A 25312-nucleotide genomic window follows, 5' to 3' on the forward strand; every position below is an offset into this window, starting at 1 on the left:
TCTGCTCCAAAATGCTGTTGAGTGTCAGTGCCCTCTGAAGCTGCATAGAGCCTCCATTGAAACAGCCAGCCTTGGTGGCAGTGGGAGGTGGGTAAGTGCCTGCTGGAAGGCAAGGGGGATCTTTTTCTCCACTGTGTTGTAGCTTTTCAGCTCTCCAGTGGGAAATCAAGAGCAGAACACTCCTGCAAAACTGCCCCTCGGTTCTTGTCAAGGAAGGAGTCTGAGCCATTTGTTCAGCCTGGAAAAGAGGAGCTGCATGGAGACCTCAGAGCAGCTTCCAGTGTCTAAAGGATGCCTGCAAGGATGCTGGAGAGGGACTCTTCATCAGGGGCTAGAGCGACAGGACAAGGGGTGATGGGTTCAAACTGAAACAGGGGAAGTTCAGGTTGGAGATAAGGAAGAAGTTCTTCCCTCTGAGGGTGGTGGGGCACTGGAACAGGTTAGCCAAGGAAGTGGCAGTGTTCAAGGCCAGGCTGGACAGAGCCTTGAGTGGCATGGTTTAGTGTGAGGTGTCCCTCCCTGTGGAGGGACGGATATGGGGAATATCACCTACCCTTGCCATCACCGCCCCTCACAAGGGTCAAGCTGTGTCTAATCCCTGGTGAAGCAGATCAGGTTTTCTTGTTACTGATGCCTTCAACTGAATGAAGATGATCATCTCGGGAGCCTCTCCAGGAGGAATCAGGGCTGGTGTACAGAACTAAGGACTCATTGGCCTAACTTCAGAATACATCTTTGTCTCTGAGAATCCCATCAGAGCGATCTCTTCACTTCTGCTTGACTATGGCTACTACCAGAGTTAAAGATCCCAGACTTGGAAGCAACAGGGTCCTTTTTAGCTTAGTTTAAGCACACAGTGTCAGTTTGACCTCTGGGTTGGCTTGATTTGTTGGTTTGATTTCCTTACAGGCATTTCCTACTGACCACTTCAGAAGCAGGTCTGGCGGCAGACTTCTTGCTCAAATCCAGCTAATGATCTCCATTGGGAGAACACTTTAACACTGCAGGAGCTTCTTCAGGCTTCCTCTGCTTGTACCCTTGCATTCCTACCTATGATCCGTGGGGCAACCAGGAGAAAAACATGTACATGATGACCCTTCCCATCCCTCCTGCAGTGCACCGTGATGGCCCTTTTGCTCTGCCACTTCTCTATCCCTCCACCTGCAGCTTCCAAGGGTATCACAGTACTACAGAAACCTCTGATTTATACAGCTGCGATACAAGTAGGTGCAGCAGAATGAAACACTCCACCCAAATGGGGGGTTTATCTAATGGAGGGGGGTTATCTACTGGGGGTAGTAAGAGAAAAGGCACTGGGTTGTTTGGGACTGCTAAAGGATGCTCTTATGGATAGCAGCACTTCATTGCCACTTGGATAGGTAGGACAGGAGTCTGGGCCAGATGAATGGTGAGAGATACCATCTTCAGGCATGGGTTTAGGTTCTTACAGCTAACAGAAAACGTGCTTCTTCCAACGCTGTTAGAATGAGGAGGGATGTGTCACATTTGCATTGCCAAACCACAGATACTGGGTAATTGCAGGCTGCATCAGAAACAGGTAATGGGGTGCCCTGGTGGGATCATCCAGGCAGAGTTGCAATGTCCTGACATGAAAGCTGCCCGGGGAGGTTTTGCTGCTCTGCCCTGCCAGAGTCTCACACAGCTCACAAAAGGAACCTGCTGCTTGGTTCAGCTCCCAAAGGAGGGGAGCAGAGATCCTGCACGACGGACCCAAGTTTGCCTGTTTCCCATGGAAATGGAGATGGAGGCATCTCTCCATCCTGCTGTGAAGGTGCTGAGAAACCTTTTGTGCCTTCTCAGTACAGCTCCTCCCCAGTGGCAGAGTTGTTTAGAAATCTTGGCCTGAGTTATCGACCCTTTAAGGACTTAAAAGTGTAACTCTCCAGTTATCAACTTTCCCAGTGTTTGCTCGAGGATCCCAGGAGGAAGGGAATAGGTGTGACTGGGGAGAGGCCTTTGGCAGAGGAGTTTCCAGCAGCAAATTATCTGCTGGGGAGATTTCAATGCACGTGAAATATGAAGCTGCTAATTTGTATTTTAATATTCCTCTGGTGTCCCATTGTATAAATTCAGTCAAAGGCTATCCCTTATCTATTGCATGTGTGTGCCGTGCTGCTTGCAAAGCGAGAGGATGGGAATGGAGATCCGAGATTTCTGCTGATATATCAAAGTCAGGCAGAGGGAGAGCATTGATAGCAGGCAGCTACACAACAGCCTGTGCCATAAAGAAAAGGGAAGACAAAAGAGGAGGAAGAAGCAGCAGACAGAATAATCTCTCTTTTCTCTTCCCTATCAGCATCCTGAGCTTTGAATTACAGGTGAATGAGAGCTGACTTATTCCTTCTTTGCGGGAGAAGCGCACGCACAGGAGTCAGGGCAGCTGGAGTTATGGCTCCCCTGGCCATCATAGATTGGCCCCCTCATGTGCATGTAGTATTTTGTATTACTGTTTATGGGGCTAACTTTAATGTCTTAATATATATGTGCAGTGTGCCAGAATTACAGCTGGAGGGGGAACCATAACTTTGAACTTCCTGACTTTTGTGCGTGTAAAGCCTCAGCTGCAGTGTTAATTTAGTCGGGGTTTTTTTTGGTTGTTGGTGTGGTGTTAGTTGTTCTCCTTCCCATTACTTCACAGATACAAGAAGGATGAGAAAGTGTCAACGTGCTTATTTGATGCTGCAAATGATGGATTAGCACTGGTAATTCCCAGGCAGGCTGCGGCTGGTGGTGATGCTGCTTGGGAGGTGGGAGCTTAAGGGCTACACTGTGGCTCAGAGGGAGAAAAGTGAGGCCCAGAGCTATCTCAATAGCAAGGTGTAGCAGTGGGGAGCAGGGTGGCTCAGGAGGGTTTGGTGTTGCTGTAATACCCACATAAATGTAAGGATGTGGGAAGCAGTCCTGTAAAACGGGGAGGCAACACATCGCCCTCGTGGGACCATGAGGGTAGAGCCAGGGAGGTGAGCAGTAGGGTGGCACATCTTCTTCTAGTCTTAAAGCCAGGAGAGCCTGGGTTCATTTACCACGTCCAGCACAGCCTTAGAGCTCCGTGTTGGTTAGTCAGGAGTAGCCTGAGTCCTCTTGCTAAAGGCAGGGCAGCTCCTGCCTGCAGCCATACCCTGCAGGTACCAGCATAACATGGATGCTGAGGGCTTCCCCAGCCGACCAGGCATGAGCTGTTTGCCCAGGAGTGCAAGGCTCTGTTTAGCTGCAGGTTGCATAACTTCTGTAAGTTTTTCCCTTTGCATCCTTAACGCTTAGAAAGCTAGCAAGTTTTAAGTGAAGAACTTGTTCCCTTGACTGATGTATCCCATTTCCTGCCTCTCTTATCCCATGCTGGTTCCCTAATACTCGGAGAAGGCACATGGGGATGTCTCTCCTCTGTTCAGCTGCATCTGATCACCTCACTCAGTGGCACCTCTGAGTTTTAAGGTCCCTAATCTGTGTTGAATGTACTTGCAATCACTTCAAAAGCTCGGAGGGAGGGAGGGCAGTCAGACTGACACATGCAAACGGTTTGATTGCTGTGGTGTTACTTCCATCAGCAACATGATTGGAAAATGACTGAAGGCAAATATGATTTTTGAAGGGGATACAACCTATAAACTCCAGTTTAAGGAAAGCTGAAGTGGAAGCTTTCAGCCCTCCTTGCATGCACATTGTTCCTTCAGGTCTCTGCTAGACTCAGGCAGGGAGTGGAGGAGCCACAGGCAGAGCTGGAGCATGGCAGGGCTGGCTGAGGTGGTTTCTTCTGGTTGCTGGTGCACAGGGCTCTGCTTTCATTGCCTTCCAGGCAAAGCCTGTGCTGTCCAAGCAGGGGAATGCAGCCCTCAAACACAGGCACTAAGGTGTCAGGAGCTGTGGTTGGAGTGGCCTGGAGTTCTTTGTATCACCCTGGCAAAACCCTTTCAATACAGCATGGGCAGCCCCAGAGGGGCTCACTGCAGCCCCTCCTGACCTGGAACTGGCACCATCAAACGCTGTCAGATATGGATGTGATACAGTATGTGGAACTGCCATCCCTTCCCTTACCGAGTCCTCACAGGGCTCCTCTGACCCCCCAGCTCCACTGCAGAGCCGGAAGGGAGGTGGGGAGCAGGGAGGATGGAGAAATCAGAGGAAATGTGAAAAAGAAAGCTCTGTGAAGCCTGGTCTTAGGCAGGGATTTGGGAAGGTTGGGAAGATACAGAAAGAACTTGAGAGATGTGTTTTCTCTGGGATTAAGACCACAGAGTCCATCTCAGTGGGGCTTTTGGCTGCCCTGAGGCTGTGTAACACAGCAGCTTCAAAGAGGCAATCTACAGAAGCTGGAATTGAATGGTGCTTCCTCTCCCTGTGCCTCCCTTCCCTCCTGCACTCCCAAATGGAGAACTCTGTAAAGGGGTGATCAAGTAAATTGCAAGATGGAGTCAGGTTTGGAGGTCACAGGCAGCTTGGTTCATATTGGAGTATCTGGGCCCATGCTCCATGTACGTCCATCACACACTCAACCAGGGGTGCTTTTGGGTGCTCCCTGCCCTCCACAGGCATCCCCACTGGTGTTGCAAACAGGAGGCTGTAAACCTCTGCACTCTCACACACAGAGCATCTTCTGGCCTCGCCTGTCGTTGCTGCAGCATCTCCCTTATTTTTAGAATCTGGTTAAACCCAGTAAAATAATCATTATTGCTGTAATTATTTCCAAACAGATTAAATATCTGCCGTGCTCCCAGTTACAGTCTAAACCAGGAGGAGCCATAAACCATCGCAGTGCATAAAAACGGGCAAGCGAGAAGAGAGGGATGACATTTCCTCTGGCTTCTTCATGGGCCTGTGGAGTTACTGGGAACATTTGCATTTATGTAGGGCTCTGTTCCACCTTTGCCCTACAGCTGCACGTGGTACCTCAGAGTTTTGGCTCCTGTGATGTCTGCTTCTACCTTTTCCCTCCCTGATTTCAGTCTCAGAGTCCGTGCCATGTGCTGACTGCTCACCGCCGGGGGCTATTCCCTCTTCAAGGGTCAACACAGCAAAGCTTTCCCAGGGCTTTCTGAACCACAGAGGTGCAGAGTGTGCCCTGCCAGAGCCAGGGAGTCGGTGCAAGGAGCCCTGACAGCTCCTGGGGCTGGACCCAGGCCCTGTGCCCATGCACCCTGCTCAGGAGTGCAGCGTAGGCAGTGTTACTGCTCTCCAAATGAGTTACTGTGGGATGGGATGTGCCTGGCCCCAGGACAAGATACAGGGTTTGGTTAGTGGAACAGAGCCAGAGTGGTGGATTCAGCTCTGCCGTACATGGCAGCATGAACCCATGCTGGGCATCACCTTCATGCCCAAAGCTTGTCCCTCATCTCCAGTGTACTGGTGGACAAAGTGGGAGAGCATCACCTGGGGCTGGGAGCAGGACAAGTGCCACACACTCAGAGCAGGCGTGTGAGGAAGCGCAGCTCCTCCAGCCCTCATTCCCCCTTTGTTAAACTGCAGTGCTGTAAAACACAATGTCAGTTTTCCTTTTAAATGTCTTTTATGGCAGGTTTGATGCAGCCTGGCAGATTGATAGCCCTGCTGACTGACAGCTCCCATTTATCCCTGCCATGCGGGCAGCGGGCGTGCAGGATTCCCTGGCACAGGCAGCCCTCACAGGGAGAGAGCACTGGGAACGGGGCAGCAGGCCAAGGAGGTGGCCATGGCCCCCTCAGTCAGCCCGGGCACTGTCTGCATCACCGGACTGCTGAGTTAGTTGGTGGTGTCTGCTCGCTGTCAGGCTGAATTGACACAGAATTGAACTGAATGGAGTGTGGTGGACATTGCTGCATGGAGACATCCGTTTCCAGCTCTGTGCTCTGCCGTGCTGTGTCTGTGTGCCGCATTTCTGTGCAAGGGGGAAGGTTTAATTCCTCTGCAGTCCCATAGAGCCCCGTGAGTTGAGTTGACAGACACCCTGCACCCTGACTCATGGGCTGAGCATCCTCCCCTTCCAGGCCAACAGGGCAGGAGATCAGCCAACACTGCCCACAGGGACTGGGCAGTGCCGCAGCACCCGAGCTGCCTCCCAGCCTTCCCCGCATGTGTGCTCCTGCCTTTCAAGTCCTGCTTTCACTTTCCCCCTCATCAATTCAAAGGGAGAAGAAGAAAGCGGGAAGCTGCAATACCAGACAAAAAGTCCCTGCAGTCGCAGGCTGAGTGGGTAGAGATGGCCCCCTATGTTCTGCTGACTTGGTGCTTCCACTCGAGTGAGGAGACTGTCGGGAGGTGGAAAGGGTGGGAACAGCCATGGGATTTGTGCTGACAAAAGCAATATTAGCATAACAAAGGCTAAATGCTTCAGCATCCGGTAGATAGCTGAGAGATGCAGAAGCAGCAAAGGCAGCCCTCAGTAAATAGACTCTTCTTCTCATCTGTTCTTTTGCTCTTTCCCTCCCTCACTTCATTGCCAGGCTTCACAGCACCTTGACGCACTCCAGCTGCCAGCAGTATCCAAAATAATCCAAGCAAGGAGTTTATCTGAGCTGCTCTGTTTCCCCTTCCATGGAGGATGCTCGTGGAGAAGCTGAGCTCCTCTGAGCGAGAGTGCCAGCTGGAGAGCAGGAGCCCTCCGTGTGGCACTAACCCTCCTGCGCTGGGGCAAGCAGGGGCAGAAGGAGGCTGTATAAGGGCTGGTGAGGACGGGCCGAAGGGGTCCAGGTCGTTGGGCAGATTGGCCACAGACGGATGGAGTCGGGGATGTGATGACACCAGGACACCCTGCCAGTGGATTGCTTCAGGAAGGGATCACCAGCCCACGGAGATACAGCTTCAAATAAGGGGTGTCTGCACCCAGCATCTCCTCTTCCCATCCACCACGGCTCCCCTTCATCGTGGTGCTTCACTCTGAGCATATGCCTTGTAGAGGAGGTCAGATTCTGCTCCTTGCTTCAGAAAACTCGGCATCTTTCATTAAATACCTATCAGTGGTAAACCCTAAAGTTTCCCTTTCTTGGCTTAAAAGCTTTTACCGAGTGACTGAATGTGGTCAGACCTCAGACATCTCAGTCAAAACACTCCAGGTTTTGGACCTCAACATTTTGCCAGGTTTGCAAACAGTGCAGGAAGTTTGCAAAGCTGCTTCGTTAGGAAGGCATCACCCACCCTTCCTTTTAGTCAGGGGAAAGAAGCAAGGATGTTGTGCCAAACCAGATGAACTCCATTGGGCTTGGTCTTTCTTCTTGCCTAAAACAGGGTATAAATAAATACCTGGCACCGCTCCTCTTCAAAGGGGAGGAGGACAGGGTTGCCAGGAGAGCAGAACTACAGAAATATCTATTCCATGTTGGGCCTTTAATGAAGCATTTAGGAGATCAAACAGGAAGAGGTGCCCTCCCACAGCCTTCTTCAAGCTGTAATTAATTGCAGAGTAACTACCATATAAGTGCTTTCCCTAGAGCACCCCAGAGAGCAGGGTGATACCTTGACAAAGGTGCTAGAGCAAGCAAAGTTAATTAACATGAAGAAATAAGTGGCTAATGGCATTGTTCTGACAGTGCTGCTCACCCTCCCTGTGAAGTGGCATTCAGGGAGTGTTTCATCCCAGCACCAGCCCTGGATGCTTCCTTCCAGGTGGGCTAAACCCACACGAATGTGCCATGTTAGGAGGTGCTGGCAGCATCACACTGATGACCCAAAGGACCGTCTTGCAAATGGGAGTCTGCTGTGATGGGCCTCTTGTGTCCTGCTGGATTTCGGTGGGTCAGCCCCAGCTCTTGGCTCTACGATGGGATTCTTTACCTCCCCAGGGTGAATGACAGAGCAGATGCTGTGGCTGCTCCTCAGCCAGCAGCAATGTTAACAGTGGTTAAAGTAGAGAGTAGAGGACACATCAATCACCTCCCCACACAATAAGCTTTGTGTTCCTCGAGTTTCCCCATTTCCTTGTAAGCTTTCACCTCTGGTAGATGAATTCAGTCAGCACCAGGGGTCAGGAGCTCCAGAGCATTAAAGGATACATGGTAGTAGTGCTTCCGTCTCCCCATCTTTGGTACAATGAGGACTGCAGTTAGTAAGACCCCAGTTAAGATCTCAGGATTTGGAGCCTCATGCAGATGTGACTATCACTGCTATGCTGATATGAGCTGGGAGTGGTGCTTAGAGCTAGAAGCAGCCCTGGAGTTCCAGAAGGCATCTGCATGGCCTTTGGAAAAGGGGTGAGTGAGCCCCTTCGTATAGTAACAGCCCCAAGCACTCTGCTTGGAGGCTGCTCCATGGGCATGAGCTGCTATGCAAAAGATGGGAGAGGGAGAGCAAGGCCGGTCCTTGGAGGGAGCAAAGCTGGATGTGTCATTTCTATTCCACCGGACTGCAGCTGGTGTGGAGGGGCCTGGGGAGCTGCTGCAGTGAAAGCATTGTAATTGCTTGTGTGCAGGCATGAAAAAGGAAGGCCATCCCGCTGCGGGTACCAGCAAGCATCGCTTGGGCTGCCTTGTTCCAACCCCGGCATGGGCTCCGTGATGGAGGTACAAAAGGAAAAAGGGCTTGCTGGGACCCCATGAAAGCCTGGATGGCTCCAAGACCCACTGGGAGATGTGGAGCTGTCTCCACCTAGCATGGGTGTGTAGTGATCAAGCAGCATACTCAGTGTGTGCCTCTTGGGAAGCTCTCTGAAGTAAGTGGAGATGCCTTGTTGGCCACTGGAAGGCTCTTCACGCAAAGCTGGGAGACTTGATGGCTCCAGGTCTGTAAGCAAGGCTGGGTTTGGTTTATGTAAGGTCCTATACGCTTGACTGAGCTTATCCTGCCCTCTCTCTAAGCTCCCAGCCAGACAAGCCCCTCTCTATAGGACATGCCATACCTCAGCCATCAAAAATGAAGGTTTTTCCAGTCTCATCTTCCTGAGCTGTTCAGTTCTTCATCCTATGCCTTCATTTTGACCTTCCTGCTTTCCCCCATTGTGTCCCCTGCGTTTGGGTGCTTTCTGCGTTGGGTGACACCTCTTGCAGCTCAGACATTCAGCCTCTGGTGTGATGGGCTCCCTTCTGTCTAGACTTTAACCTCTCCTGCTGAGTGTTTGCAGCCTGGAGCTGAGTGCTAAAGCATTTCCTCTTGTCCCTGTGACTGGGCCATGGAGCTTGTCATGTTGAGCACTGTACATACACAAAGACTACTCAAGCCTTCGAGGACTTAATGTTAACTCTCTCTGGGAATGCTCTACATCAGACTAGACGTATATTTATTGTCTGAGCAGTAGTGTCCATGCAGGCAAAGGTGATGGGGGAAGAAGCCTGGTTCTCCTTGGTGCCTTGCACCTAGCTTGCCACATGTTCAGGAACCCCAGTTCCCCCCTCGGGTGCCAGGAGGGGTGCTGCCATCTAAGCACAAGCCGTTTTTAGTGAGGAGGATTTATGAGCCTATTTCTTAGATAGCAGCACTTGCCTTAACCTCTCCCCTGGCTCTTCTTCCCTCTGTTATATTGCTGTTAATTCTGGGGATATTTCTTCATCTCCTGACAGTCCAAATGCAGCAGCGGAGGTAATAAAGAGCACATTAGCTGTGCTTTGTTAGACTGAACAAGGCTTCCCTGATAAAGAGTCACCGGGGCCCCGACAAGAGGAGTTGCTCTCCTGGGCCACATCTTCACTGTGTACGGTTCCGAGTCATTTCCTCCCGCTCCGGAGCCGCGCTCGCCTCCCTCACGCTGGATGAAAGAGTGGTGGCCCCATTCCCCTTTCTTGCTGCAGCATGGGGAGAGCAGACCAACGCTGTGGTGAAGCCCTGGGTCTGGGAAAGGAAGAGATGCAAAAGGAGAAGAAGGGGAGAAATTGGATGTGATTCCCAGGAAGCCCAAGGGAGCCCCGATTTCACAGTATCACAGTATGCTAGAGATTGGAAGGGACCTCAAAAGATCATCTAGTCCAATCCCCCTGCCAGAGCAGGAACACCTAGATAATGTTACACAGGAATGTGTCCAGGCAGGTTTTGAATGTCTCCAGGGAAGGAGACTCCACAACCTCCCTGGGCAGCCCGTTCCAGTGTTCCGTCACCCTCACTGAGAAGAAGTTTCTTCTCAAGTTTAAGTGGAACCTCTTGTGTTCCAGTTTGTACCCATTGCCCCTTGTCCTATCATTGTTTGCCACTGAGTAGAGCCTGGCTCCATCCTCATGACACTCCCCCTTTATATATTTATATACACTAATAAGGTCACCCCTCAGTCTCCTCTTCTCCAAACTACAGAGACCCAGCTCCCTCAGTCTTTCCTCATAAGGGAGATGCTCCACTCCCTTAATCATCTTCGTTGCCCTGCGCTGGACTCTCTCCAGCAGGTCCCCGTCCTTCTTGAACTGAAGGGCCCAGAACTGGACACAGTATTCCAGATGCGGTCTCACCAGGGCAGAGTAGAGGGGAAGGAGGACCTCTCTCGACCTACTAACCACCCCCCTTCTAATACACCCCAGGATGCCATTGGCCTTCTTGGCCACAAGGGCACAGTGTTGGCTCATGGTCATCCTGTCGTCCACTAGGACCCCCAGGTCCCTCTCCCCTACACTGCTCTCTAACGGGTCGTTTCCCAACCTATACTGGAACCTGGGGTTGTTCCTGCCCAGATGCAGGACTCTTCACTTGTCTGTGAGCCTGGCGATGGAGGATCTGCAGCCAGCAGCCCTTGGGGGGATGATGGCAAACAGGTAGCAGAGGCTGGGATAGCAGGGTTGAAGAATGAGTGTGATTTCAGCAGATGGAAAAGTCCTGCCTTATTAAGACAAGGTGGATTTTGCACAGAGACAGACATACCTGTCTCTGCTTGTGTACTGGGAGTGGGTTCACACAGCACAGCAGCCCTGCGGTGTATCACCAGCTCTTGCTCCATGTAGCCCAATGCTGGAGCCTGGGGGTGTGCCCAGACACATCTGAACGCAAGCACATCTGGGCAGCCACAGCCCATTCCTGCTCTCATCCTGCTGCCACGGCTTTACAACCGCGACAAGTGCGGGGGGAGGGATTAAAGGCAGTAGCAGCTGGAGGTATTCCCTGTGGCAAGGATGAGAAGAAAAGCAAATAGTGGAGACAGAGTAATCCGTGTGGTAAACATGACCGGTAAACAGCCTCGGCAGGGATGCGCTGCCAGGGTTTCCATGACCAACCTGTGAGTGTGGACCTGGGGCGATGGCTGTGGTTACAGTCTGTGTGCCCTAGCACAGGTGATGTGGGGGGTGCAATCTGTAAGAATCCAAGGGGACAAGCCTCCTGGAAGCAGCTAAATAGATAAGGCAGTGCAGCGACACCCAGCACAGTTTAGTGAGCACAGCTGGTCTCTCAGAAGGAGTTCAGAGATAATTCCACCTCTGCATTGAAGGCTTTCGATGACTGTTAATGAATTTAAATGATGGGGATTTTCTTGTCATGCTTCATTGCATATGCTGCTCACATTAAGATGCTAATTAAGAATACATCAGCCCAGGCTGGGAATGATGTGGCCACTGAGCAAAGTGGAGCTGAGACAATGTCTTCGGGGATACTCAGCAGGACCTTTTATTGGAGTCTGATAAATGATTTGCTCCCTCAGGTCTGGTAGGTAAAGATCCCAGAGTGAGTTAAGATTTGCTGTTGCTCTCACGTCGGGATGTCGTGTTTGATCCCAATGGGATATCCAAGGGATGCTCGGGCAGCGGGGCAGTCAGCACTAAGCATAGACACGTCCATAGGAGGGCAGCAGTCATGCTGGAGCTCTCTGTAGCCAAGAGGAAAGGGCCTTCCTCTGGGCCATGGGCACAGAAGACAAATCCCTTAGGGGCTAATGAATATGAACTCCCCATCATCGGCTCAGCTGCAAACTGTTGGCGTTTGTGAGCTATTCCGGGTAATACCACCCCAAGTTTGTGCTTTTCTGCTTTGGAGATGGCTGGTCTGGCCTGGTGGTGCTCTGTTTTTGGGTGATTTGAAGCAAGACCTTGACTTCTTGCTGGGTTGCATTGCTGGAGATGGCACACACTCTGTGTTCTAGTGGTGCTTCCTCAGAGGCACCAGCCCTGGTTAATACATCTCACCGTCAGCATCCTGTTTGTAAGGAGGCTTTGGCACCCTTTGGGGATGCCTCATGCTCTCGGTGGGAAATCTCCCCCTCTGATGTACCACAGAGCTGCTGTGGTTGAGAACTTCTTTCTGGTATCTCAACTGAGCTAGTGTAGAACTGCTTCTTAAAGTCAAGGGGAGAGTGACAGGGAAGCAGAGGTCCATAAATCATGAAACCTAGAAATCCAGTCCTGCAGATTTACAAATTCTAAACTGGATTTGCAGAGCCAATGGGGAAAACCATGGATTTTCCAAATCTTCACAATTACTCCTTCCTCATGAGCTTCCTGCCTTGGTTTGGGACAGTTCAGTGAGAGATTGTTCCAGCACACTGCCTGTGGCCTCTCATTATGGGAGGGATTGCAAATGTTAATGCTGGGGGTGAAACTCTCTGCTCAGCCCTGGGAAGTGCTGTCAGTTGATTCCTTACTCTTCACCATTCAAGTGTTGCTCTGCTTTCTAAAGATGCCATGACAGAAAATACCTGGAATTGCAGATACCAGAATTTGCAGATTTGCAAATCCTACAAATGCGTAGGATTTGACTCTCCTGCCTGTTGGAAAGGGCACCGGAAGAGCCACAGTTGAATATCCAAGTTTTGGGTATAGTTACAGTCTTTTACTCCTGTAAAAGCGCTTGGTTGTGGTTTAATCACCTAAGAGTGGTTTGTTAAAAGGTTTTCATGGTCACTATTCTTGTGGCATCCATCCAAAAACTGGAACAGCAGGAAAGAAGGGCTGGCCAGAGGAGTGCGGAGCATGTTTTTCAGTGGAGATTCCTGGCTTATTAAGCTTAGCAAAACAGAAGCTGAGTGGGAACTGGATCACTGCCTCCGTGTATATCACACTGAATAGCACCATGGAGGGAGGATAGAGACGCTTAAATATAGAATTGGCATGGTTGGAAATGGGCATAAATGCATTTCAGATGGAAACTGCAACAGGTTTCTACTGACAGAGGAGGGAGGTGATTGTCTTTGGCCGTGGTGTCCCACAGGAGAGATGCAGTATCAGTTCTGGGCTCCTGAGCAACACGTGGTACAGAGACAGCGATGTGGATGGCAGGAGACACGCGGTGCAGCAATACTGGGTCTGCTGGTTATCTCTGGGGCGACGGAGAATGCAGGGCCCAGTTGGTGGGGAGATAGGGAGAGACCGTGCACATAAACTTGTGTGCAGGGCAGATCAAAAGGGACACGGGAAATGAGGAAAAGGAGGCATTTATTTTCCTGTCGCACCCAGCTGAGAACAGGATTCATTCGGTCATTAAATCCACTCACCGTGGCAGACAAAGTGACAGCCCCGGATCACGGGCTGAGCCTCGCTTATGGGGACACCCGGCCCTGCCGTGGGGTGGAAGCTGAGCCTTGGGATGCTCCCAGCCAAGGAATCCCAACAGGTAGTGTTGTCTACATCAATGACAAGTTTATGTAGGGCTCTGTTCCGCCTTTGCCCCACAGCTGCACGTGGTACCTCAGAGTTTTGGCTCCCGTGATGTCTGCTTCTACCTTTTCCCTCCCTGATTTCAGTCTCAGAGTCCGTGCCATGTGCTGACTGCTCACCGCCGGGGGCTATTCCCTCTTCAAGGGTCAACACAGCAAAGCTTTCCCAGGGCTTTCTGAACCACAGAGGTGCAGAGTGTGCCCTGCCAGAGCCAGGGAGTCGGTGCAAGGAGCCCTGACAGCTCCTGGGGCTGCTCAGGAGTGCAGCGTAGGCACCGTGCACCAGCATTGCCTGTCTCGCATCAGCAGAAAGCACCGTGCTTCAATGTGCTTTCAGCACTACAAGTTATGCACTGTGCTTCAGAGCATACCTTTTCCGGCCTGTGATCTCAGCACAATCCAAGCTCAATAGTGGGTACTGGCATCTTACTGGTTTTGATGGCTTTCTGGAGGTAGAGGATTGGGGTTTATTGGTGCATAGATTGCCCCGGGGTGTGATGCATATTATGCTTATTTGGAGAGTAATAAACTGCACAGGTGCCTAAGAACTGGCACCTCAAATGTTATTCAAAGGCCAGCTACAAGCTCATCTGACTGGAGCCAAGATCCCAGCTCTGGAGCCGAGCCAGAGCACGAGCTGAAGCAGCCCGAGTGCCACCGACAGATTGCGTCCCTCTGTCCACTCGTGTGCATCCTTGTGCATCACTCTGCATCAGCAGGGTGCTGGTACGTCACCTGGGAGCAGTGGCACTGGGCTGAGGCAACACGCTGGACAAGGCCAGCTCTCTGTGGTCATGTTCAGGAGGAGATCTCCATGGCCCGGGCTCAGCCCTTCATGCCAACTGCAGGCATGGCACAAGCCCTGGGTCGGTGGGATGTGAGGGTGGCACAGCTCCCTGCTCGCTAGAAACGCTGGCTCCTGGGTGGTTGGCAGCTTCCCCCAAGAAAGGCTTTTTGTAGTTGAAAGTTCACACCTGCAAATGGGGGCCTGGTTTTTGCTGTGCTTCTGGATTCCTCTCACATGGGAACGGCCATGAAGGATGCTTTCTGTCATCCCTAACTGGCAAGGAGGTTCTACCTCATCCCGGCAGATAACGACCTGGCTGAAGTTATTCATGACTTCATCACCCCTTGGCCAGACTACAGCAATGCGGTCTCCTACTGGGCCAGCACTGAGCCCAAGGGCTGCTCCTGCCCTTCAGGTGTCCACATCCACACAGGACACCCCCAGCTCCAGAAGCTCTGTGTGCAGCCATGAGGAGCAAGGACTTAGTGGTCACTTAGAGCAGCGCAGAGGTTTTGGTTGTGCCTGCGCTGGGGTTTGAAGCCGATCTTGAGTTTTCCCATAATCAAAGTCCAGGACTCACATGTGGGTGCGTAAGGGCCTTTTACCTCTCACAGGGAGAGCCAGAGCCACTGCAGACAGCCCCGTATCTCCAACACCTTCTTCACCTGTCGTTTGGCTGCCACAGCTCATTGCCTTGCACCCAGACATTCCTCACTGCTGGCAGGCACAGAGTAGGGAGCAGGGAACTGAGTGCTGCTCCCCAGCACCACTCGCTTGGTCACATTGCTCCACCGGACATTCCACCTCTGAAGCAGGAGAGTCATTGCACACTACAGCCTTGCGATGGTCCTCAGCCCCACTGTGAAGCTGGTTTTGTTCCCAGCTCTGAATGCACTTGGAGAGAGGGAAAGTGGGTGATCTGAGATGAGGCAGGGGCTGTGATTCTTCCACTCCTCCTTCACCTCTCTCCAGACAGTGTATAAGAGAAAACCAATTTATGAAGGAGAAACAGGAGCGAGGAGTTTGCAGGGAGCAAAACAAACTGAAGGAAATAAGGCTATTGAAAAAGTGTCAGGTTGGGAAGAATGGGAACAGAGGGAAGAGCTATTGATTACTGCGCGGAGCTGGAGACGGCAGAAGGTAGACGGTCTGGAAGGTCAGCTCAGGACCTTTGTTTTAGTCCTTATGTGCAGGATGTTTACTGAGCAGGGCTAAGGGAAGCATGCATGGAGCGTGATGAGAGCTGGGCAGGGGAGAGGATGTCTCCTCATCACAGGGTACAGCGTGCTCAGGCGTTGCTCCAAGATGCATCCTTCTTGTGCCCTGCAGAAGTCCACCTTCTGCCAAGGGACAGCAAAAGTCCTGCCATGAAGAAGACTGCTGTGATCAGGTCCCTGTTGCTGACACACAAGCAGTCATCACTTATTTGGGGACGGAAGTGGGACCGCACTTCCTTTCCTTCCCTGTTCGGGCTGCGGGCCGGGAGCCAGCACACATGAATCACTGCGGAGCAGGGAGCAGGCATTGCTGGAGTGACTGCCACCTGATTTTGCCTTTCTGAGTAGACATTGATCAGCTGTCTGTGCCCATAATAATGATAATAGAGTCGATGCTAATCAGCCCCTGTGTTTCCAGAGCTGGATGTGTGTGTTTGCCAGCAGGGCTTATTTGGGCGGAGAAATTACAGATGGAAATGCTGCGTTCATTCAGCCAGTGCATTCCCTTGCACTCCTTGGACACCCCAGACTCATCCCCCAGAGCATGGCACACCCAGCCTTCCCGTGTCCCCAGTTTGCATGGTAAGAGGAGGCAAGAAAGACCTGGCAATGGGATACCGATGCGAACTTCTAGACTTTGCCTTCTGTCCCTGTTTGTTGCCCAGATTTGGTGCTGTGCCTTCAACCAGTGTTTCCCAATCCTGTAAGCAGGGAAGCACCAGTTCTCTCTGGGAGAGCACAAACAAAATCTGTGTGCTGCGCACAAAATCTGTGCGCCATGTGCTGTGGCCACAGTGATTTTCATCTAGTGCTTCTGTTCCTTTTTTTCCCCACCCACCATTTGATTTATACACTTGCAGAGGAAGCATCCCTTCTTCCTCTCATCCCGCAGGGACGATGGCTGGTCCACTAGGAGACTGAGATCATCTTCCTTAGGTAAGTCCCTGCCTTGGTGTCTGCTCACACAGTCCCTGCCTGAAAGAGCTGTCTCTGTGTGCTCAGGGCAGTGGGCTTTTGTTATCAGCAGCTTCTGTCTGCAAAGCAATTGATAATCACAGATAATTGGAAGCGCATTTCTGTTTGAGCAGCCTCTGGGTGCTCTCCCTGGCTAAAATGCGCTTGTCAGTGCGCAGGGCCAGAGGAAAACGTGCTTTTCTCAGCTGGGAAGTGTTGCTCCTGAAGCCTTTTTTAATCCACTTGGTGTCCATCTTATCTGTTGCTGTTCTTCAGGTCAGAGGCTGGATCTTCTCCGGTTCTGCACGGTGGTTTGCCAAACGCAGGCAGTTTGTTGCTGTGTTTTCGTACTGTTTGCTGGCTCACTGGGGCTTGGCTCTGAAACAACATGCAGGGTGCATTGAAAAGCTCTGGTGCTGCTCTTAAATAACTCCCGTTGTAGGCAGTCTTCTGGAACGTGAATGGGGCTTTCTGATGTAGCTTAGTTCACTTCCAGTTCTAACTTGCTGGAACAATGTTTGTGAGGGACCTGAGCCTGTGGGGCTCCATCCTAAAATCCCAGCTTCACTCCTGCAGGATGTATGGTCTGCAGAGGTGGGAGCCAACCACCCACAGCTGGCAGGGTGATATGGGGAGCAGCAACCACAACTAACTCCAACCTCGCTCCTCCTCCCATCCTCCAGCATTTCTGTGGCAACTTGTGGCATGGATTCATCCAGCACGGATTAGCTTTTAGAATTAACCACTGTTTGCAGAGGTGGATGTGGCTGTGATACAGATGAGGAGAGAGCATCACCCGTGCACAGCATCTCCCTGGGCACATGGTACGAGGCAGACACTGTTGAGCTGAACATGGAGCCACAACGCTCCAGGGTGCAGCCTCTTGTCCCCTGGGTCCCATTTGCCACACTGCAAAACCGTTTAGCCAGGGTCTCTCTGCTGGCCATGCCACAAGCACGTGGTGACCCAGGGACTCCAACCCTCCACAGGAGAGTCCCTAAAGAGGCAGGACCCCTGAATAGGCCACGGGGAGAGCATGGAGATGTCTCCTCCACCAGCAAAGGAGCCAGTCCCCACCTGCAGGATGCAGGGAGCCCCTGGGTGTCAGTAGCGTCCCACTTGCCAGCTCATGGACCTGGAGGATGAGCTTTCCTCCGTGGAGAGCAGAGCTTTCCCCCAGCAGCTGCTGTTTCCTGGGGAGCAGGTCCCACTGCACACCCACTTGGAAAGGTGCATCCAAGTAAAGGTGGTACCATCCCCATCACTGGAATTGCTGATTGTTGGCTGGGTTTTCCCACCCCGTGGAGCTACAAGAAGGGATGCTCCTGCTCCAGGAGCTGCAGCAACAGACTGTGAGCTGTGGGGTACCCTGTGCTCCTTGTTGCTTTGGCCAAGGTTTGGACACTTTCACAAGCAGGCCCCGAACATGGGATTTCCTCCTGCCCCCCCTTTCTCCGCAGCTCCAGGAGCCCTGGCTCTGCTCTAAACCTGTCCCTGCACTGTCTGTGTCACCCCTCCCACCCCACAGAGCCCTTCTCCCCCATTGCCCCAGCTTGAAGGAAGCTCATGGCCCTGTAAGATGGAGCGGGCTGGTGATGTTCTGATTGTGCAGGGTGGGTTTCCCAGCCTTTAACCATTCACTAAAAGGAAACTTTGTACAGGGACATATCGCCTCTGGGGTGACATTTCTGGCTCAAAGCGTAAGGAACACAAAGTCCTGTGCCCCAGGACAGCTGGTGCATCCGTAATCCTGGCACCCACTTGAGCAGCGGCTGTAGCTGCAGCCCCATCTGCAGTCACAGTCAGGATCTGATCCACTGTCTTCACACCTAAAGACCTGCCTAAAGAGCTTCCCCCTGTTGCAGGGAGGGTCCTCCCCGTATCTCCTGGTGGAGCCGTTCCATCTGCTGTTAATTCAGCTTTCCTTAGGTTGAAGTGAGGCTGCTGCTCTGGCTTTCATTGGCAAGATGTGCTTGTTCCTGCTTTCCCTATTTCCCCGTGCAGGAATCTCATGTCCTGGCTGCACCCACTGGACCTGCCAGGGATGAGAGATCCCTCTTCTGGGTGCACAACATCCTTAAGGACCGCTCAGTTCTGCAGCCCGTTGGCTTTATTGACTCACCTGATCATGGAATGTGGGATCTCCCCTAGACCATTCACTCCCTGGGGTGCATTTTCTCCATCAGACCTGGACAGGCTGTAACTTGCCCCAAGTGATGCAGGCAAGTGGTGTTTGTACCCAGCTCTCACAATGTACTTAGGGGAGTGAGGACCCCCCTGGTCTGCTCCTATGGTCAGCAGGGCCCTGGTTTCCCCAGAGCACGTCGGGGTGGCAATGCCCATTTCTGCATCCCCAGCAACGGCTCTATAATGCAGTTTCCAGGGCTATCATTTCTTGGCTGTGATACCAGCCCAGGCACTCAACTGGGGAGTTAACGGGGTAATCGGAGCCGTGGTGTGAGGCCATGAGGGAGACAAGCTCCATCAATCCTTTCCCATGTACACAAGCCCTTGATTAAAGGTTACGGGGTTAACTGGCTCCCGCTCACCATGGAGAGGTGGAAGGTGGGAGGGAGGGAATGGGCTAAAAGCCCTGCTTTGAGATGACTGTTGGGCTGTGGGTGCTCGGGCCTGGCATGAGGCTGTATCCATCATGCCACTCGCCCTCCAAAACCTCTTCACCTACAAGAGCTGTTTGTGCCTCTCCAGGCTGGGAGGAGAGGAGCTTTGTGAGGAGTCAGCAGAGGAAGAGGCTGATTCCCCCATGCTCCTCCTGCTCCCTGCTCAGGGTGCACTGCTTCCATGCTGGATCACCTACCTCTGGGAGATGGGATACCCCGAGTCCCAGAGCAGAATGGGGGACAGGCAGATGGGTCCTGTTCAGGAGGGGACACTGCTGGAGTCAGTCTCTGCGGGACTGACAGGGAAGGGCTAGGTTAGATGCCAAGGTGATGCCAAGCCCTGGGCATCCACTGAGTGTTCCCAGGCTTCAGCCCCGTCCATGTCCTCCCTCTCTTTGATTGTGTGCAGTAATGAAATCTGGGCCAGTGGTTCAGGCTAAGCGTGTGCCCTCCCTTAGCTCCAACCCATGGGATGAGCACACGGGTGACCCGTCAAGCACCAAGAGCCTGGAGATGCCAAGCAGAGCTCCCATGTTCTTTGACATCAGGCAGCAAATGAGGCTTCCCTTGGGCAGATAAGGACTGATTTACCTTCACTTAGCGGTGATTGATAGCTGTCTGGTGCAGTTATCAGCAAGGAGAGCTGGCATTCCCCCCCCCCCCCCCCTTCCCCCCCCCAGGAGCTGCAGGTTTGGCAGTGGGAGGGTTTGATTTAAGGCACACTCAGCCACAGCCCCAGCCCGTGCTGCAGGGGCAGCCAAGGACATCTTCACACCTTCCTGCCCCTGTCCCCCCTTCTCTGGAGGTGAGCAGCGCGTTTTGCTGATGCTCTTTCTCCAGGAAAGCTAGGGGCTGCTTTTAGCCTGGCCCATGGAATGCATCGGCCTGCCTGGAGCATGCATCCTCTGCCTGTGCCTGTCTGCCAGGTCAGAGCAGGGAGTCAAGGAGAGTGGAGAAACCAGTGTTCCAGGACAAAGGAAACCTTTTGCTCTTTCTCTTCAGGGACTTTATCTTTCCTGCAGGTGACAGACTTCAGTACCAGTGTGTTCAAATGTGAGCTCCTTTGGCAGCAGTGGAGTCCTGTTGAGACAGGATTTCAACATCCTCAAGTTATGGCCAAAGGATCATTGATCCTGTGGCCTGGAGGCGAGTTGATGGGGAGGGTGCTGAGGCCACACGACATCAGTTCCTGTACTGAGCTTGGGCACAATGCTGTGTTCAGAGGTACAGAGCCAGGCTTTGATGCTGCCGTGTCCCAGCACAGTGGAGCGCACTGCAGGGAACAAACTGTTGCTGCATTGCTCATCTCCTTATTCTTGTGCTTTGTACTTTCCTTCGCCTTCTCTGCTTTCTTTACTTAAGCAGCTTCAGCAGCCAGAATTGTTAACTCTTGATGGGCTTGGGTTGGGTTTGTTTCTTTTCTTCCTTCTGGCCCAGCACATTTCAAACTTTATTGTTTTTCTGGGAATAGCTGTTTATTTTCCTCTGCATGGCTTTCTGCTTTCATCTCTCCTCTATTCAAGTCAGTAGTCCCCCTTCTTGTGAATCTCTTTTCCCCTGAGACCTTCCTGATTTTTTATCCCCTTTTCCATCCCATCTCCTGGCAGCTCAATAGATTTTCAGCCTTTCTCTCCTCATTTCCTGCCCTTTACATGTATTTGTCAGTATGTCCTCTCTCTTACACCTTCCCCACATCACCATCAAGCCTTTTGCAAAGCAGCCCTCCAGCCTCGAGAAGAACAGGGAGTATCTGATGGAGAGAGCCTCTACTCTGGCTTTACAACATGGTGCAGTCCCACAGCACGCTGCAGCCCCAGTGAGCAGGCTCACCTGCAGGGCTGTTGTTGATGCTTGGGCTGGAAACGTGCGTCGCTCCTGCAAAATCTAAAGAGCATCCAGAGTGTTTGTGCATCACTGCCCCCAGCCTGGCCCTGTCAGGGTGGTGCAGATGGTTTCTCCTGCTCCGTGTGCTGAGGTGTTGCAAGGCAATGCAGAACCCTGGCTGCTCTGGAGGATGCTCCTGAGCCCCCCTGTTCAAGCTCACTGTCTCTGTAGCTGCGAAGCCTGGTTCTGAGGATGACCCTGATGCCATCCTCCTTTCGGATGTAACCCCGGTGTGCCTGAGGGCTGTGCTGGGGGGACTGGAGGTCTTCTGGTGCCTGCGTTGGAACAATTGGGTCATTGCTACAAGTGGAGCTCTCCCTGTTGCATGGGAATGTGCTCGCAGCGCTGTTCTCCCGCAGCCCTGCACATCCCAGGGTGACATTTCAAACAGGCTGCTCTGTGCTCTTCTCTCTCCTGCCCTTCTCCCCACAGCCTCTAGGCTCTGCTTTCTCTGGCGTGGCCTTGGTGGCCCTCACACCTCCCAGGGCTCCCATCGGAGCCCGTGCACCCATGCATCAGCGCTGGTGGTGGTTCCTGCAGCTCTCAGCAGCTCACTGGATCTTACGTGCTGCTGGCATTACCTCCACTCTTTTCTTAGCATAGGCATGAGATAGAGCACAATGGAAGGTCTATCCTCCCCAGGTCCCATGAGGGTGGCTCAGCCAACAGCAGGCACGATGCAGTCCCCTTGGATGCAGGGATGGAGTCACCCATCAGCCCACAGAGGTTCCCAAGGAGGATTTGATCACTGCCCTCCAGGATCTTCAGTCGCTGGGTGGTGAAGCCACCCCTTGGAGCTCTTCTAAGTGTTTGCTTTTCCTTCTCTTTTCCCTCCCCTGATTCTTATTTGGGAACCTCGTTTCGGGGATTAACCTCGGGGCCGGCGCGTCTCCTAAGAAAGATGCTCTCACTTCATTAAGAGATAATGGAAGCTGTCAGAGATTTGAAGGACTGCACTCGTGATGGGAGCAGGAGGGGGAAGAGATATATTTGCAGCAAAGTTACATTTTCATGTAAATTGTTTAAAGATTTAAATGGTTTCTCTTAGGAGGGGTCAGTGGGGCTGTGCGGAGGGCTAAATTAGTCCTTCTGTGCAGAAGCGTTATATTGTCCGTATATGAAAAGGAATAATGCAAGCTGTTATTCTTTTCCTCCACTCTCTCATTTCATCTCATGCTCTCTGCCTTTGTTCTACTTCTACACCTGATGGGGAAAGGTTGGCAGATCCAGATCCAGCTCTCGTCCCCTCAGTGAAGCCGTGGAGTGCGAGCAGGTCTCTCTCATTCATTTATCTGGGCAAGGCTGGCACTTCACTCGAGGCAGTGCTGGGCCAGCCAGCTGGTAGAGGAGCAGGTGTCTGGTTTGTGCTTGGGAAAGGGGAGATGTCCTTGCTCCTCCAGTGTGCAAGATCCCAGAAACAAGCTGCCTTTTTCAGCAAGAGAACATCCAGACCGCTGAGCAGATTTCAAGCCAGTCAGTCGAGCACGGAGGGAGGCACACACCCACATGCACACCAACATGCTTTTCATCTCCATCTCTTCTAACGCCAGCCTCAAACAACTCTTCTCCCTGTCCCCCAAACTGTTCCTCTTGCAGTTGCTCGCTCAGACAGCAGCTCCATCCCCTCCCCGTGCAGTCTGCCTTTGCCAAACCCTTGCGGGTCCACAAGGATCTTCATCCCACCCATTCTCCCACCAGATCTGCTGTCCATTAACCTCTGGTGAACGTGGTTGATTGGAGTCGTAGCAGGACTCCAAACAAGGCCTCTTCAGGGCTCCATGCAATGACAGAAGCACTTCCGTTTCCCTAAAGGGACTGTCTCTCCTCACACCCTCTACTATGGGATTTGTCTTTTTCAGAGCCACCTTACATCCGAGATGTATCATCAGCCCATGATTGGCATGTTCCTCTCTGCTTTTCTCCCTCTTGCTTGCTTCCAACGGGTGAGCTTCCAGCTCAGAGCAGAACTTCCTTTTACAGGAGGTTCTGTGCCACTGCTGTTTCTCAAGGTCACCTCATTTCTCCCACAGGAGAAATGGATTCCTTTCAGCTTTGGGCAATCAGCAGTCTTCCTAAATCCAATACGTCCCTCTGTGCCAAAGCCACCAGTGGAAATGCCAAAGAGATGAGTCTCTTGGCCACTGTTTGAGGAACTCCACTTGTACTCCCTGAATCCATCTCCTGCTCTGCAGAGCCAGCGCTGATGCCCACATGAAGTAGATGTTCCAGGATTTTCATGCCTAAAAGAAATGGTTCCCTTTTCGAGGAAGAGTGCCAGTTAATGTCACAGATTTGGATGGATGTCCTCACAGGTCAGTTCAACTCTCATTTTATCACAGGAGTAGGAGCCCTGAGTGCCTGTCTGCAAAGGGCACCAGCTCCGTGAAGGTGGTGTTTGCTCCTGGGCTGCTCAGTGGAGGAAATTTTGGCTGTTGATTTGGGTTCTATCCAATTGTTGGCTTGTTATCGGGATGCTGTTTGCAGAATGTGGCCTCGGGTGGGGGTTATGGCCATCAGGTGGTGTGTTTGCAGAGCCCATATGGCACGACCTATCCTCCATAAAGCCATATTACATTGGACTCTCTTCTCTGCTCCCCTTCAACATTGGCTAGAAATGGAAGTGTACTACTGAGATCAGAATAGAGGCTCTTTAGTTGTCACGATTACTCTTGCCCCATTTCCTTAAGCGTGGGTGCTGTGTTTGGTAAACTCCAGGCATATGGTTCCACTCCCAGTTTGTTACATGCAGTAAAATTCCTTGTTGCCATGCTGGTAATTTCATATGCTAATTCATTGCAAAAAGCCTCAGCTACTGACCTGGTTTAATATCTCCTTCCATGTAATTGAAATGGCATCAACTTTTGATCGCTGGACCCATGTTTATTTTCTAGGTCAAGCTCTTCTGTAATGTCTTCACATTCACTGAAATACTACTAAAATAGCCTTGTGTCTTCCTGGATCAGTAACCATTTGGAGACAAAATCTGTTTATTATCATGCTCAGGAATAAGTGGTGCCTGCAATAAGCAACATTTGCTCTGCAATCTGTGCCTGAAAAAATGAAAGCCTCCGTGATGACTCAGTCCCATTTTGACTGGGGAGATCTAAACTCGGTCTCCAGCATGACTTCCAAACTCCTTGCAGAGATCTTCCCCCAGAAAACTTCTCTTTCAATCAGCCTAACCCATCCCTGTCCTTTGGTCTGTCCTTGTCTGATTCCACTGCCTGTGTTGTGGAGGTAGGGATGGATTATGTGATTCTCCTCGTCTCGCTCTGGGTTCCTCTGGTTCTTAGAGTGCTCTGCTGAGATTTGTCAGCCGTAATCTCATCATGCAACAACCCAGAGCTAACCAGGGGGAATTTACTTTGTGGAAAGAATTCTTTCCCCTTGAATAGCTCAGCATCCTCAAACCTTTCTCGTGGCATCAGCCCTTGGTGAGTCTGTTGGACTGCATCCTCTCGGGTGGCAGAAACAACCTCTGACAGTCACTCTTCGGACACCTTACAGCTCACTGCTGGTACCTGCAATCAGTTCCTGTGGGATTCTGCCACTGTTACTGTCCCAGGGTAAAGGACAATTAATATCTTTTCACTTAAGATCACCTTTTTTCTCTTTGTTTCCCCTCAGCAGCCTTCTGTTCTTTGGTCCCAGATAAGCAGCAGGCTCATAATTCCTTCCTAACAAGTCCCTGCTCACAGATACCTGCCTGTTTCCAAGGTTGTGCAGATCTGGTTTGTTCCCCCATGCGGTCTTCCTCCTGTTTTCTCTTTGTCCTGTTCTCCTTGAAGTCCTCTGAGTAGCATCTTATCCCTCTTTATACTTCAAACCATTGCGGTCTCCACTGACTGCCTCTTTTCTGCTGAGACTGGTTTTACATTCCCTTTCGGAAGATCCCTGTTGGTCTGGGGCTGGGATCTTCCAGCTGTAAACCGTTTATTTCAGGAATACGTCTGAGGCTGGTACAGATGCCAACCCCCCTGAATCCTGTTGTTTATTACCGTTTCTTTGTGGGGCATTAATTCTAACTGCCACCATTTTTCCAGTCTCTAGACTTAAGCAGTGAAACTCCCAGATTCCCTCCTAGGCACTCTCACATGAGATCTCCTTTGCTTTCTTCTCCCTTTCATGTTTTGTGTTTTCCCACATAGTGTTTGGTACTCGCTGTGCCACAGCCTGTACTCAATGCTTTATTCAAGAATAGAGATCAGCAGCTGGAGAGGATGCTTGGTGAAGGGGTTGTGGGTGTGACTGCAGGAGGTGTTGCTGGGTTTCAGGATGTGGAGAAGGAAGTTTTCCTTTATTTCTAGCATGCTGGAGGGGGATTCAGTGAAAGGGATGGGGTTGCATGGCCAACCTGCACAAACTGCCGTGG

General features: G+C 51.8%; 1 protein-coding gene across 1 annotated transcript in view; it reads left to right on the forward strand.

The window, feature by feature from the left end:
- LOC133280930 (S-adenosyl-L-methionine-dependent tRNA 4-demethylwyosine synthase TYW1-like) overlaps nt 1–25312 on the forward strand; it is a 331505-nt gene that overhangs the window by 185395 nt on the left and 120798 nt on the right. The gene's annotated exons all lie outside the window — the stretch shown is intronic.

The sequence above is a fragment of the Pezoporus flaviventris genome, unplaced genomic scaffold (assembly GCF_033815535.1).
Source record: "Pezoporus flaviventris isolate CSIRO_AGI_PZ_B2104156 unplaced genomic scaffold, CSIRO_AGI_Pfla_v1 ptg000093l, whole genome shotgun sequence".
NCBI lineage: Eukaryota > Metazoa > Chordata > Aves > Psittaciformes > Psittacidae > Pezoporus > Pezoporus flaviventris.